The following is a 13,485-nucleotide window of genomic DNA, read 5'->3' as shown; positions in this document are numbered from 1 at the left end:
GATTTCCAACCCGAAAAGGACCCATTTATCCCGACTCTCTGCTTTCTGTTCGCCAGCCAATTCTCTATCCATCCTAATACATTTCCTGTGACTCCGCGTACCTCTATCTTCTGCAGTAACCTTTTGTGTGGCACCTTATCGAATGCTTTTTGGAAATCTAAATACACCACATCCATCGGTACACCTCTATCCACCATGCTCGTTATATCCTCAAAGAATTCCAGTAAATTAGTTCAACATGATTTCCCCTTCATGAATCCATGCTGCGTCTGCTTGATTGCACTATTCCTATCTAGATGTCCCGCTATTTCTTCCTTAATGATAGTTTCAAGCATTTTCCCCACTACAGATGTTAAACTAACCGGCCTATCGTTACCTGCCTTTTGTCTGTCCTCTTTTTTAAACAGAGGCGTTACATTAGCTGCTTTCCAATCCGCTGGTACCACCCCAGAGCCCAGAGAATGCCTATGTAATAATACTCACCTGCTACAGAGCACAGATAGATACTCAAACAAAACAAATTCAAGAGACAGAAGCTAAGATAAATAAGCTGGAAGAGATGTTCAGCCATGAACTCATTGAATGGCGGTGCAGGCTCCAAGGGCCAAATGGCCTACTCCTGCACCTATTTTCTATGTTTCTATGTAAGACAGGACCAGCAATACACAGCTGTAACACCATCACCTGTGGTAATAGAGCCAATGTGCCTCATGTCCACAACCCCAAACTAACAGTCAACCAGACAGGGATAATGAGTGTGCAGTAGAGTGGCCCCCAGCACATGATAATGGCTACATATCAGCGGCCCCAATACACACTACCACCATTCCCACCAATGGACGTAGAGCAGCTGACATTACCACACAGGAGGTACCTTTCAGCCCACAGCAGAGACAAATTCTATTGAATAAGTACCAACACCTAAGTCAAAATAGTAGAAATACAGAATTCTGACAAAAGATTGGAGTAGAATATGAATGTGATTCAAAAGGCAGGTGAAAGCGTAGGGGAGTACGGGAAACGAGAATGGATTGAATACAAAGACCACTCTGGGGTTGATGACCCCGACAAAAATGTGCAGCATTCTTGAAAATGTTCAAAGACGGACTGGGAGAGGCACATCCAAAGATAATTACGTTAGGATTTATGATAGTAGATAATTACGATGAAACTTTGGAATGGGCAGAACATGGAGAGGAGTTAAAGTTAGAACAAAAGGAGAAAATAGCAAAAATAGCAGCAACAGCGGTTGCAGCAGAGACGAAGGAGGAGGAGATACACCCCCACGTAGCTTCCCTGATATGTTTGAACTGTAATAATGGAGGCCACTTCAGTAGGAATTGTCCGCAGAAAAGAAGAGGTTACGGAAATTCTCAAGGGAAGTGTCACAATTGTGGTAAACTTGGACATTTGGCCAAAGATTGCTGGAGTAAGGGAGGAGGCGCAGGGAGGCAAGGCCCACAACAGGCAAAGAAGGGAACACCATTAACCAGGGAAGAGCTGATGGACATGCTCAGACAGGTACTGCATCACTGCTACCACTGCCACCACCGCCCCGACCTGAGACACCCTCCAACGAGGATATCATCAATATGCTCCAATTAGCCAGTACACGTTAAGTGTTGCCAGCCTCCGGCGGAGGTATGGGACGGCAGCTAGGGGATCCAAGGATGTTTATTACGGAAGTGTTAGGGGGCTGGCACTGCAATATGCTCGTAGACACAGGAGCGTCCGTTTCCATAACCAACAACCAATTTAGATTTTCCCCAGACCCGCAGGACTGTAAACATCCAAGGTGTGGGTGCAGGTTATCAGAAAGCAACCCGAAGTGAAATGGTGTTATTAGAAGTACAGGAATTAATGCTACCTACTCGGTTTTCGTGCTGTCAGAACACAGAAGGCAGCATACTGGGCATCCATATCTTAAGGGAGATTGGGGTACTGATAGATCCCCAGCGTAACCGGATAATTTGGGGGGATAATCACAAAAACCAAATGAAGTTCGAACACCCGGGACACCAGCAGCAACAAGTGGCCGGAATAACCCGAATCCAGCCTGCGTGGGAAACAAAAGGTGTGTGGGGTAGCGTGTGTCAATTATACCCGAATCTGTGGGCACAATAAAAGCAAGATTGTGGACTAGCAGAGATACCACCCATCAAAATTCCTGGACCCAAGCACAAAGCTCACCGACAGTACCCATTGAGAACCGAAGCTGAGGCAGCGGTCTGTCAGATAGTGCAGGAATTAGAGGAGGAAGGGGCCGTGAAACACGTAATAGCCTCCACTAATTCACTTGTGTGGCCGGTAAAGAAACACGACAGGTCTTACTGACTAACTATCGATTATACCGCCCTGAATAAGCTGACTCCCCAAGAACACCCAATAGTGGCAAGTCTGGCCACAATTTTTAATGGCCTGGATCCAGAACATAAGATCTTCACCGTGCTGGATATAGTGAATAGATTTTGGGCCATACCCTTAGACAAAGAGTCCCAAGGAAAATTGCCTTCACCGTAAAGGGAAAACAATACACATGGACCAGAGTGCCATAGCGATTCCATAATGGCCCGAGCATATTTCATCGAGTATTGCCAGAGATTTTGGAACCAGTAGACATAGGAGAAGGAAGGAGTGAAGCAACATATCTAGGATACATAATATCACAAGGGAAGAGACAGATGCCTGACGACAGAAAGAAAGCAATTCGATCAATGCCCAGGCCAGGAAACCATGAAAGGGGGTCAGGCAAGTACGAGAGCTATTCAACTACTGCAGAAATGTCGAGATGGCCCAACCTATACAGGACCTGGGCAAAGGGGGGGGGGAAATCCTCCCGAGAGCCAGTAAACTGGGGCCCAGATCAAGAAACTGCATGTGTGTAGTTAAAACAAGCTCTCACAAGTGCCCTTTCACGTCTACATCTAACATAGGAATGATCATTATAACGCGGTAGTGACTCAATTACATGGGGACAGGCATAGACCAGTGGCAATATACTCAGGTAAGCCACAACCCATAGCCGCAGGATGATCCAGGTGTGTTGCTGCCCGAGACTGTGCAGCATGGGCCATCAGAGTTAGCGAACCAATAATAATGTCAGGATGCATTGTTCGACATACCCAGCATACCTTAATAGAATTAATTAACACTGGAAGGCTAAAAACGGTATCCAATGCACGAAGGGCAGAGTGGGAAGCAATGCTCATACTGCCTGGGCCCCCTCAACGGGACAGTAACAATAATAAAAGACAACTGTAACAACCCTGCAGGGTGGATCCTTATGGAGGGGGAGGAGCATCAGTGTAGCCCAACAGGAGAAGACAAGGGAAGTAGTCAGGCAAGTGAAACCCTACGTGAGGAGGCAGACATGGATCTATATGTAAATGGGTCTCGGCGCAATATCAATGGGAGACCACGGACGGGATGGGCCATGGTAGATAGCAGCAGATAGGTCAAAGCCGAAGGATGGTTAGAAGTTGAACTATCAGCTCAAGTGGCTGAATTAGTGGTTCTCATTGAGGCTCTGAGGCTGGCTAGGGGAAAAAGAATAAACATCTGCACAGACAGTCAATATGCTTTTGGAGTAGTGCATGATTATATGATAGCCTGGAGCAGACGGGGATACATGACCTCAGGAGGAGGGCCAATTAAACACGAGGAGAATGTTGAACACCTAGTGGTAGCCTCCCTCTTGGCCCAGGAGTGTGCGATAATAAAGGTCAAAGTGCACATAAAAAGTAATGATCATGATCAACAGGGAAATGCATGGGCAGACGAGGTGGAGACAGGTACACTGGCCAGGAAAGCCCAGGTCGGAGCATGTACAATCAGGTCTGAGGAAAGAAACATGCTTAAGGTACAGGGAGAAGCCACTCCACAGGAAAAGGAGGGATGGAAGCAGAGAGGGGCCCAACATGGGACCGACAGGATGTGAAGGAAAGACGGGAATGTGGTGGTCCCAGAATGCATCCAGGGGAGCCTATTAAATTTATACCACGGGTATGTCCATACTGGTAGAACCAACATGATACGCTCGATATCCAGATGCTGGTGGTGGAAGGGAATAGGTCGAGATATAGAGGACCACAGTAGAAGGTGCGTGATATGCGCAAAATACAACCCAGGAGGAAAAGTAAAGGTCAGAATGGGACATCAGCCCCGACCAAAAGGACCCTGGGAAAACCTGCAGATAGGTTTTACTGGACCGTTACCCAGCAACAAGGTGAAGACATACTGCCTAGCTAAAATAGATCAGTTTACAAAGTGGGTAGAGGCTTTCGCCACTAGAAATTGTTCAGCAGAATCTGTGGGCAGGATCCTAGCAGAAGAAATAATACCCGATGGGGAATGCCACAACAGCTGGACTCAGATGAGGGTACACACTTCACAGAGAAGGTGATGAAACAGGTTTGCGCGTTACTCGGGATCAGGCAAAAATATCCCATATCAAAGAGACTGGAAAGGGATGGGTAGATAGGATACCCCGAGTACTAATGAAGCTCAAGGCAACCCCTAGTCAGACAACAGGACTGACACCCTTTGAACTAAAAAAAAGACAGGTTACGGAAGTTTGTAATGGAACTCTGTAAGCAGTTACATGATTTAAAGGCACAGGCTAGAGATTAGCAAATCAAGGACTTAGAGAACGACACTAAGGAACAGAAGGTCCAAACACCCCAAATAGGCAGTCAGGTGATTACCCCAGAGAGGTCCGGGCTCGCACCCAAATGGATCAGACCATATCAGGTAATAATGGTAAGTTATGGTAGTCATAAGGGGTATCGACAAGTGGAAACACCGGACCCAGTTAAAAAGAAGCATGGTCACTAACTAACCAGTGATGGCCGGAAAATGTTGTTTTTTTGCAGGAATCTCGAACTCGTGGAAACAACGTGGGTAACGCAGCCTCATTCCAAGGACAACAGGCTGAGGGACGGCAAGGCCTGTATTACAGGGATTCGGGCGACATTAATTTAATAAAGAATAAAAAATACTGATGGTGATGGATGGAGCAACGGTAGATTTAAATAACTGGCATAAAACAACGTAACGAGGAAATGAAACAACATTGAGGATGGGCCAGTAATACGGGACCAATAATTAGTGGGAATAAGACCGCGGTGTATGTTATAACCAGAGGGACAGAGATACTACACCCGGGGGAAGGGGGTACAGATTTCACTCAACATCTATGAATGGTGGTGGAGGGATATCTCCCGAGAGAGACCCAACAACACGGCCCGGCCCATTACTTTAGCAACAGTGAGAACTACCAGGGCCCCGACTATCACACCCCCAGGGCAACAAATGGGTCCAGCTGGGGCAAAAGAGAAATTGATAAGGCAGACATAGGATAAGATACACTTCGGGGTACGTCAGTGAATAATTCCTGAATTTAAACACTATAACCACCCCCAACTTCTGCGGGTTAAACAATATAAGCCCTGTATAGAAACCTGATCCTGCGAGCACGTACAGGCCCTGAATCAAAAACCATGAAGTTTAACGTGGAAAGAGGACCAGGTAAAAAACAGGACTGGGGAAAATGAGTATACTAGAAATGGTACGCGGCGGGATACACGGCAGAATACACGGTGGGAAATGCGACGGGAGTTGCGACGGTAAACACTATAGATGATCCAGTTAACGCCCTAACACGAACCTTACAGGGATTGCTGGAAAGGGATGAGGATAATGAAAAGATACAGGCACAACTGGGTAATGATGCAGAAAGGGAATTATTACAAGTGGCCCACACATTACGAGACCACGCCAGAACTATAAATAAATAGAGCAGAACAGAACTTACTCATAGGAAAGGGAATTTAATTTGGAACTATCTACCAGAAAGTTTGAAATCCTAAAGTGCACATGGAAGAAACTACGAACTTTAATCGAATTTGGGATTTTTTAAAAGATGTATGTTGGGTCTGCAAGAAAAGGGGTGGAGTCAATATCAAAAGGGCCAGTTTGGACATTGGAACTAATCAAATTGTCTGGGAACTGTATACCCTCGAAATTTGCCCCTTGAAAACATTAGCATTTAAACAATGCCACATACATATTCCAACACCTTTTTCATCAGGCATAGAAATATCTGGCTCAGGCCAGACTAGCACAATGGCTACAGGAGGCCAATGCAATCAACACCCACTCAAACCTTGAGTAGGTTAAGATCAGTGGGAAAAAAACCCTCAATCTAAAACTGCTGCATTTTTCAAAATCAAAAGTCCACCAATGAGAAGAATCGACTTCAGCAGGAGAGGCGGACTGGATAATCTGGCTATAAAAAAAAGGGTTTCTGACGTAGTGAAGAAAGAAGTGATGATTTCCCCTGCCCTCGTGATTCAACAACCACAACCAGCAAGCCTCTCGACACTGAAGGAAAACCAGTGTCCGAAGACACCGAAGATAGAAGAAACAAACCACCAGACTGCGGAAGGCACAGTAGTGAGTATAACCTCTGGTCCCCAGAACTCCCAACTCAGTTAGGCCAGGAAAGGTGGGAGGTTGGGCATTGTACTGCTAAACTGGTGTAAAGATTTTCGTTGTGTCCGTTTTAGTGGGATTTAGGGGGATTGTTTTGTTGGTGTATTGCTGTTTGTTGAGTTACACCTTGTCAAATAAATTGGAAGCCTAAAGTTCTTCTTGGAATCACCTTGTCTCAGTTCTATTGTATTACATCTCCTGATCATGAGTCTTATGTCAGAACCGTGTAAGGGAAGCTAGGAGCGCCTCGAAAACGCTCAACTGTGTGTCACAGGCTAGGGAAGAAGGGGTTAGGAGTGTTTGACACTCACAGGTGCCTCACAGGCTAGGCATAAGCTGTGGGGACGCACGAGTCTCAAAACCCCCTTCATAAGCTGTGGACACAGTCTCTCCAGGGGTGCTCTTGCAGTACTCAGGGTACCTCACAGGCCAGGCATAAGCTGTGAGGGCAGAAGCCCAGAGAGAGACACCCAAGGCACAACAACCCTGTGAAAACCCCTTACAGTACAGGCCCAACCTACTCACCCTTTACTCATAAGTCAACCCCCTCATCTCCAGAATCAACCGAGTAAACCTTCTCTGAACTGCCTCCAATGCAAGTATATCCTTCCTTAAATAGGGAGACCAAAACTGTACGCAGTACTCCAGGTGTGCCCTCACCAATACCCTGTACACCTGTAGCAGGACTTCTCTGCGTTTATACTCCATCCCCCTTGCAATAAAGGCCAACATTCGATTTGCCTTCCTGATCACTTGCTGTACCTGCATACTAACTTTTTGTGTTCAATGCAGAAGTACCCCCAGGTCTCTCTGTATTGCAGCACTTTGCAATTTTTCTCCAATTGCAATATAATTTGCTGTTCTATTTTTTCTGCCAACGTGGATAACCTCACATTGTCCCACATTATACTCTTATACTCCATCTGCAAAATATTTGCCCACTCATTTAGCCTGTCCATATCCCTTTGCAGATTTCTTGTGTCCTCTTCACAATTTGCTTTCCCATCCACCTTCTCTGAAGACCCGAAGATGTAAGGAATCAGATCCACGGAACTTGTCCGCCTTTAGTTCCATTATTTTACCTAGTACCTAGTATTAGTGACAGTGATTTTTTAAAGTTCCTCCCTACCTATAGCCCCTTCATTATCCGCTATTGCGATGTTTTTTGTGTCTTCTACCTTGAAGTCAGATACAAAATATTTGTTTAACGTCCCTACCATTTCCCTGTTCGCCATTATTAATTCCCCAGTCTCATCCTCCAGAGGCCTAACATTTAATTTAGCGACTCTTTTCCTTTTTATGTACCCCTAGAAACTCCTTCTATCTATTTTTATATTTCATGCTAATTTACTTACAAATTTTTCTTCCCTCTGTTAATCATTTTCTTTATTCGTTCTCTGCTGGCTTAAAAAATTTCCCATTCCTCTGGCCTCCCAATATTATTGGCCACATTGTATGCCTTTGTTTTCAATTTGATACCGTCTGTTATTTCCTTAGTTAGCCACGGATAGTTATCCCTTCTCTTACAGTCTTTCCTTCTCATTGTGATATATTTTTCTTGCGAGTTATGAAATATCTTCTTAAATGTTTGCCACGGCCCATCAACCGTCCCATTCTTTAGTCTATTTTCCCAGTCCACTTTAGCCAACTCTGCCCTCATACCTTTGTAGTCTCCTTTGTTTTCAGAATGGCAGGCAGTGACTAGTGGAGTGCTGCAGGGCTCAGTGCTGGGACCCCAGCTCTTTACAATATACATTAACGATTTAGATGAAGGAATTGAGTGTAATATCTCCAAGTTTGCAGATGAGACTAAACTGGGTGGCGGTGTGAACTGTGAGGAGGACGCTAAGAGGCTGCAGGGTGACTTGGACAGGTTAGGTGAGTGGGCAAATGCATGGCAGATGCAGTATAATGGGGATAACTGTGACGTTATCCATTTTGTGGGCAAAAACACGAAGGCAGAATATTATCTGAATGGCGGCAGATTAGGAAAAGGGGAGGTGCAATGAAACCTGGGTGTCATGGTTCATCAGTCACTGAAAGTGGGCATGCAGGATCAGCAGGCGGTGAAAAAGGCAAATGGTATGTTGGTCTTCATAGCTAGGGGATTTGAGTATAGGAGCAGGGAAGTCTTACTGCAATTGTACAGGGCCTTAATGAGGTCTCACCTGGAATATTGTGTTCAGTTTTGGTCTCCTAATCTGAGGAAGGACGTTCTTACTATTGAGGGAGTGCAGCGAAGGTTCACCAGACTAATTCCCGGGATGGCTGGACTGTCATATGAGGAGAGACTGGATCGACTGGGCCTGTATTCACTGGAGTTTAGAAGGATGAGAGGGGATCTCATAGAAACATATAAGATTCTGACGGGACTGGACAGGTTAGATGCGAGAAGAATGTTCCCGATGTTGGGGAAGTCCAGATCCAGGGGACATAGTCTTAGGATAAGAGGTAGGCCATTAAGGACTGAGATGAGGAGAAACTTATTCACTCAGAGAGTTGTTAACTTATCGAATTCCCTGCCGCAGAGAGGTGTTGATGCCAGTTCATTGGATATATTCAAGAGGGAGTTAGATATGGCCCTTACGGCTAAGGGGATCAAGGGGTATGGAGAGAAAGCAGGAAAGGGGTACTGAGGGAATGATCAGCCATGATCTTATTGAATGGCGGTGCAGGCTCGAAGGGCTGAATGGCCTACTTCTGCAACTATGTTCTACGTTTCTATGTTCCTATGTTTAAACTTAGGACCCTGGTTTGGGAACCAACTTTCTCACACTCCAACTGAATTTGAAATTCAACGATATTATGGTCACTCATTCCGAGAGGATCTTTCACTATGAGATCATTTATTAATCCTGCCCCATTACACAGCTGTAGATCTAAGATAGCCTGCTCCCTGGTTGGGTCCGCCACATAGTGTACTGACATGGATTGAGAACTGGTTGTCAGACAGGAAGCAAAGAGTAGGAGTAAATGGGTACTTTTCAGAATGGCAGGCAGTGACTAGTGGGGTACCGCAAGGTTCTGTGCTGGGGCCCCAGCTGTTTACACTGTACATTAATGATTTAGATGAGGGGATTAAATGTAGTATCTCCAAATTTGCGGATGACACTAAGTTGGGTGGCAGTGTGAGCTGCGAGGAGGATGCTGTGAGGCTGCAGAGCGACTTGGATAGGTTAGGTGAGTGGGCAAATGCATGGCAGATGAAGTATAATGTGGATAAATGTGAGGTTATCCACTTTGGTGGTAAAAACAGAGAGACAGACTATTATCTGAATGGTGACAGATTAGGAAAAGGGGAGGTGCAAAGAGACCTGGGTGTCATGGTACATCAGTCATTGAAGGTTGGCATGCAGGTGCAGCAGGCGGTTAAGAAAGCAAATGGCATGTTGGCCTTCATAGCAAGGGGATTTGAGTACAGGGGCAGGGAGGTGTTGCTACAGTTGTACAGGGCATTGGTGAGGCCACACCTGGAGTATTGTGTACAGTTTTGGTCTCCTAACCTGAGGAAGGACATTCTTGCTATTGAGGGAGTGCAGCGAAGGTTCACCAGACTGATTCCCGGGATGGCGGGACTGACCTATCAAGAAAGACTGGATCAACTGGGCTTGTATTCACTGGAGTTCAGAAGAATGAGAGGGGACCTCATAGAAACATATAAAATTCTGACGGGGTTAGACAGGTTAGATGCAGGAAGAATGTTCCCAATGTTGGGGAAGTCCAGAACCAGGGGTCACAGTCTAAGGATAAGGGGTAAGCCATTTAGGACCGAGATGCGGAGGAACTTCTTCACCCAGAGAGTGGTGAACCTGTGGAATTCTCTACCACAGAAAGTTGTTGAGGCCAATTCACTAAATATATTCAAAAAGGAGTTAGATGAGGTCCTTACTGCTAGGGGGATCAAGGGGTATGGCGAGAAAGCAGGAATGGGGTACTGAAGTTGAATGTTCAGCCATGAACTCATTGAATGGCGGTGCAGGCTAGAAGGGCCGAATGGCCTACTCCTGCACCTATTTTCTATGTTTCTATGTTTCTATGTTTCTATACTTTTCAAGGAAACTATCCTAGCTCTAAGCATAACTGCATTCCCATAATTATCCTTTACTATTTCCATACAGGGAACAAGGATGGTCGGTTCACTTGGAACATGAGGATGAGCGAAGAACGGCAGTGAAAACTGTTTCAGCAGTATATTGTCGATGGTTATTTGACAGTTGAAGGCAACAGGCTTAGTTATATTAAGCACAATCAAAAACTCTTTATGAGTCAAGCTTTAGCAAGACCTGCTAGATTATGTGCATTAAAGAGCAGCCGAACACAACATTAAGACTGACAACATATCTATTTTACCATCGACGTTTTAGGTAGCCCCAGAGCAACGCAACTGAAATATAAAGACATTATGGCAATTGTAAGAAGCTTTGGGAAGCCGGATCTATTTATTACATTTACTTGCAATCCACGATGGCCTGAAATCGCTGAAAGCATATCAAAGACCAGAACATAGGCTAGATATTGGTGCAAAAGTTTTTCATGTGAAACTAAAAGAGCTGCTTCATGACTTAACAATTAAACATATACGCTGGAAGCCAAGTACATTTTTGTATGTAGTTGAATTTCAAAACAACGAGGACTTCCACAAGCACATAGTTTATACACTTAGTAAATGAAACCAAAATGGTTAGAGCAGAATTCCCCGAGCATCAAGGACGGATCTTAGAAATTGTTGAAGTGAACATGGTACATGGCCCATGTTGTACTCTCAATTCTAATTCACCGTGTATTCGAGATGATCAATGTATTAAAACAATTCCACAAGAATTTATAAACAGAACTGCAGAATACTCGTGTTTATTCCCAATATAGAAGAATGAGTGTATGAAATTGGAAAATATGGAATCGATAACCGTTGGATAGTAACTTACAAATTGTATTATTTAAAATATAATGCTCATACTAACGTTGAAGTTTCTTCATCTACAAAAAGCGTGAAGTATCTATGCAAATATTTTTGCAAGGGACATGACTGGGCGAGTATAGAAATGAGACCTCAGACTGAAGAAAATGGCAAACTGGTATGGGATGAACTCGCAACATATTTGGACGCCTGTTATGTTAGTGCTCCCGAAGCCATGTGGAGACTGTTAGAAAACAAAATGCATGATCAATCTCATCTGATCATCAGAATGCGTGTACATTCACCTGAAATGAAAGTGGTTATCTTTCAAGAAAATCAAGAACAAGCAGCCATCGAGCGATCATGGCACTGGCAGCAATACTAGGGAAAGAGGGAGCAGTTCCGTCGGGACGGGCTCCACTTGAGACTGGGACTAGCGCCCCAGCGAATCGAATAACTAGGGTGGTAGATTAGGCTTTAAACTAAAAAAGCGGGGCGGAGGGGTTGGGTCAAGTGAGGTTAAGTTTAGAAATCTAAAGAGAAAGATCAGGGCAGTAGAGCAATGTAGCGATTTGGGTAAAATTAAGCAGAGTGTAACACGAGAGTTTGACACAGCAGTGCAGCAGAGAATAAGGTCAAAGCAGAGAATAAGGGTAAGCAAATAAATTAAAGGTTCTTTATCTGAATGCACGAAACATTCGTAACAAGATACGAGTGACCTAATAGAGGTAAATGGATTTGATCGAACAGGTATTACAGGGACGTGCTTGCAAGGTGACCAAGATTGGGAACTAAATATTCTAGCATACTTGTTGTTTCGAAACGACAGACATAGGGGGTAGCCCCAATAATAAAGGATCACATAAGAAGTGTAGAGAGAAATGATCTCGGCTCAGAAGGTTAGGAAGTAGCATCATATCATGGAGATAAGGAATAACCAGAGGCAGAAAACACTGGTGGGTGTAGTATATAGCCCACTAATTTTAGCTATACTATGGGACAGAATATTAGTCAAGAACGATTAGGAGTTTGTAACAAAGGTAATGCAATAATCGTGGGCATCTTTAATCTTTATACTGACAGGACAAATCAAATCTCTAAATGTATTCTGGAGGATGAGTGCATGGAATGCATTCGGGACAGTTTCCTAGAACAATACGCCGTGTAATCAACCAGGGAACCAGCTATTTTGATCTTGTATTGTGTAATCAGACGGAATTAATTAGCAATCTCATAGTAAAGGATCCTCTGGGGCAGAGTGATCATAATATGACAGAATATCACGTTAAACTTGCGAATGACTTGCCTGAGGTCAAAACTAGAGTCTTAAAATTAAATGAAGCCAATTACATAGGTATGAGGGGAGAGTTGTCTAAGCTAGATTGGAAACATAGATTTAAGGTATGATGCTAGACAAGCAGTGGTTATCATTTAAACAAAAACATTTCAGAATTTTCAACAAAAATACATTCCATTGAGAAGCAAAAACTCCACGGGAAAAGTGATTCATCCATGGCTAACTAAAGACGTTAAATATAGCATTAGATTGAAAGAAAACGTTTATAATGTTGTGAGGAATAGTAGTAAATCTGAGGATTGGGAGAATTTCAGAAACCAGGAAAGGATAACCAAAAAAAATTATTAAAATTAAATAAGAGACTCAGAGAAAACTAGCAAGATATATAAAAACAGACTGTAAGAGCTTCTACAAGTATGTAAAAATGAACAGAGTAGCAAAAGTAACCATTGGTCTCTTGAAGGCTGAGACAGGATAAATTATTATGTGTAATACGGAAATGGCAGAACCGTTAAACAAATATTTTTCAGCTGTCTTCACAGTAGAAGACGCAAAAATCATACCTAAAATGGTGAGGAATCAAGGGTCTAATGAGGGTGAGAAACTTAACAGAATTAATATAAGTAGAGAAAATGTACTAAAGAAACTAATGGGAATAAAAGCTGGCAAATTCCCTTGGCCTGATGACTTACATCCTAGGGTTCTAAAACAAGGTGCAGCAGAGATAGTGGATACATTGGCTGTGATCTTCCAAAATTCCCTCGACGTTATAATGGTCCCAGCGGTTTGGAAAGTAGCA

General features: G+C 44.0%; 1 pseudogene; it reads left to right on the top strand.

The window, feature by feature from the left end:
- LOC139250592 (zinc finger protein 729-like) overlaps positions 1-13,485 on the top strand; it is a 539,046-nt pseudogene that overhangs the window by 141,816 nt on the left and 383,745 nt on the right.

The sequence above is a fragment of the Pristiophorus japonicus genome, unplaced genomic scaffold, assembly GCF_044704955.1.
Source record: "Pristiophorus japonicus isolate sPriJap1 unplaced genomic scaffold, sPriJap1.hap1 HAP1_SCAFFOLD_396, whole genome shotgun sequence".
In the NCBI taxonomy this organism is placed as follows: domain Eukaryota; kingdom Metazoa; phylum Chordata; class Chondrichthyes; family Pristiophoridae; genus Pristiophorus; species Pristiophorus japonicus.
Note: the sequence above shows the minus strand (reverse complement) of the source record. Positions and strands in the feature narration are given on the sequence as shown.